Source organism: Spermophilus citellus (assembly GCF_964194105.1).
Source record: "Spermophilus citellus genome assembly, chromosome: X".
Classification (NCBI taxonomy): domain Eukaryota; kingdom Metazoa; phylum Chordata; class Mammalia; order Rodentia; family Sciuridae; genus Spermophilus; species Spermophilus citellus.
In genome coordinates this window covers 146,544,671-146,547,681 of record NC_138190.1, presented here as the reverse complement: position 1 = coordinate 146,547,681, position 3,011 = coordinate 146,544,671, and the positions used below count along the sequence as shown (strand labels likewise).

At 35.3% G+C, this 3,011-nt stretch overlaps 1 pseudogene across 1 annotated transcript; it reads left to right on the top strand.

Annotated features, from left to right (window-relative positions):
* The first annotated feature begins 1,447 nt into the window (after window positions 1-1,447).
* LOC308639250 (large ribosomal subunit protein eL32-like) lies at window positions 1,448-2,209 on the top strand (annotated as a pseudogene). Its single transcript has 2 exons — window positions 1,448-1,634; window positions 1,982-2,209. The product of its transcript is annotated as a large ribosomal subunit protein eL32-like (transcript).
* The last annotated feature ends 802 nt before the right edge of the window (window positions 2,210-3,011 follow it).

Sequence of the window (3,011 nt, the reverse complement as noted above, 5' to 3'; positions counted from 1 at the left end):
ATATGAATATTTCATGCCACTTGCCCCTAAAAGGCTCACATAGCATGGGAAATGAAGAAAAATCTTACAAGAGTGAAACAAACAGAATGTTCTGAAAACCCAAGGGAGAGAGGGGTACATTCTGATGCTATTTACAAATCTTTATGGTATGGCCTTATCACACACATTGTGCGTGTGTGTGTGTGTGTGTGTGTATGCTGGTTTTTTATTAGTGCATTATAATTATACAAAATTCTGGGATTCATTGTGATATATTCGTACATTTAATTCTAAGAAATTTGAAATTTTTCCCTTGATTTATTCTGATTGATTTGTTGTTCAAAAGTGTTTTGTTCATCAAGGACCTAGGCATTAGACCAGATACTGTGTGTCTACTAGAAGAATAAGCAGGCCCAACTCTCCATCATGTCAGCTTAGGAACTGAATTCCTCAACAAGACTCCTAAAGCACAAGAAATCAAATCAAGAATAAATAAATGAAATGGAATCAAACTAGAAAGCTTCTTCACAGCAAAGGAAACAATTAGAATGTGAAGAGAGAGCCTACTGGATGGAAGAAAATCTTTGCCATGTATACCTCAAATAGAGCATTAATCTTCAGGCTATATAAAGAACTCAAAAAAATTAATACCAAAACCCCCAAATAACCCAATCAACAAACGAGCAAAGGAATTGAACAGGCACTTCACAGAAGAAATGTGAATAGTCAACAGACATGAAAAAATGTTCAACATCTCTCCCAATTACAGAAATGCAAATTAAAACTACATGAGATTCCTTCTCACTCCAGTCAGAATGGCAACAATAAAGAATACAAGCAACAATAAATGTTGGTGAGGATATTTATTTTTATGTGGTGCTGAGGATGGAACCAGTACCTCACATATTCCAGGGAAGCACTCTACTACTGAGCCACAACCCAGCCCCAAAATAAGTATACTTTGAAAGCACCAAAATCTAAAAAATTTCATCAATAAACCTGCACTGAAATAAATGCTGAAGGAAGTATTTCAATGTGAAGAAAAACAACAGTTCCCTAAAAAAGAGAAAAAGAAAGAAAAAATCATTCTCCTTTTTTAGAGGAAAGCCTTAATTTTTACCTTGAAATGTAGGATACTATTAATGGTAAACTTTCACATAAATATTAAATAATAGTTATTTGTTCTTAATTTATTGATAATAATATTACTTTTCTTACATTCATGTATATATTAAGTAGACAGTGAAAAGTTAAAGATATATATTGTAATCTCTAGAATGACCACTAAAAATGATGCAGTGTCATAAGCAAAAAGAAAACATATGAATTCAAATTGAATTTAAAAAATATTTTGTTAGCATAATCAGGGAACTATAAACTTGGAACAAAAAAAGAATAGACAGTAAAAGGATAGACCTAAATTCTACCTTATGAAAAATATATTCAGACTCTCTTCTTTAGTGCTGCCTATGGAGATGGCTACCATCTGTATTCGGCAGGATGGCTGCCCTCAGACCTCTTTGAAGCCTAAAATTGTCAAAAGGAGGACCAAGAAGTTCATCAGGCACCAGTCAGACCAATATGTCAAAATTAAGCGTAAATGGCGGAAACCCGGATATATTGACAACTGGATACAGAGAAGATTCAAGGGCCAGATTTTTTTTTTAAATTAAATTTATGTTTTATTCTAATTCGTTATATATGACAGTAGAATGCATTACAATTCATATTACACATATAGAGCACAATTTTTCATATCTCTGGTTGTATATAAAGAATATTCATACCATTTTTGGTATGAATGTACTTAGGGTAATAATGTCTATCTCATTCCACTGTCTTTTTTAACCCCATGCTCCCTCCCTCCCCCTCCCACCCCTCTGCCCTATCTAGAGTACATCTACACCTCCCCATGCTTCCTCTCCCAACCCCACTATGAATCAGTCTGCTTATATCAGAGAAAACATTCAGTATTTGGTTTTTGGGGATTGTCAAGGGCCAGATCTTTATGCCCAACATAGGTTATGTGGAGCAACAAGAAAAGAAAGCACATGCTGCCCATTGGCTTCCAAAAGTTCTTCATTCACAATGTCAAGGAGGTAGAAGTGTTGCTCATGTGCAACAAATCTTACTGTGCTGAGATTGTAAAGCCATCATGGAAAGAGCAGCTCAATTGGGCACCAGAGTCAACAATCCTAATGCCAGGCTGCACAGTGAATACAATGAATAGACAGTTCATGTACATATTTTTTTGTTCTTAAATGAAACCACAAAAACAGTATTAAAAAGGTATATTCAGGGGGCTGGGGCTGTAGTTCAGTGGTAGAGCACTTGCCTAACATGTGTGAGGCACTGGGTTTGATTCTTAGCACCACATATAAATAAGTAAGTAAATAAATAAAGGTCCATCAACAACTAAAAAAAAAGAGAGAGAGATGCTGGAGGATTGCATTTCCTAAAGTTAGAAAGGTATATTCAGTATAAATTCGCTAAACAGTGGGATGATTAGTAAAAGACGCATGATAAGCTGTGCAAATGAAAATATATGAAAGTGGGGAGCAGGGGTTTCAGTTTTGTGGTAGAACACTTGCTTAGCAGGCACAAGGTCCTGGGCTCAATCCCCAACATAACACACACACACACACACACACACACACACACACACAAAACAGGATAATGGTTTTGTTAATAAGAAGGAGAGATAAAGGTAACGAGTATTACCTGTGATCAAATGTGATTGAAGGGTCAATTAATCAGGAAAACATAAAATTTATAGATGTGTTTCCACCCAATAATAGAGCTTTGAAAGATATGAAGCAAAAATTGACAGAATAAATGGAGAAACAGACATTTCCACAATTATAGTAGGAGGTTTTAGTACTCCTGCCTCAGCAATTGATACAACTAGAGAAGAAACCAGTAACTATAGGATATCTGTATAATGTCATCAATCATCTTTGCCTCATCGATATTTATAGACTACTCAATGACTGCAGAACACAGATGTTTATAACATCACAGTATACATTAGC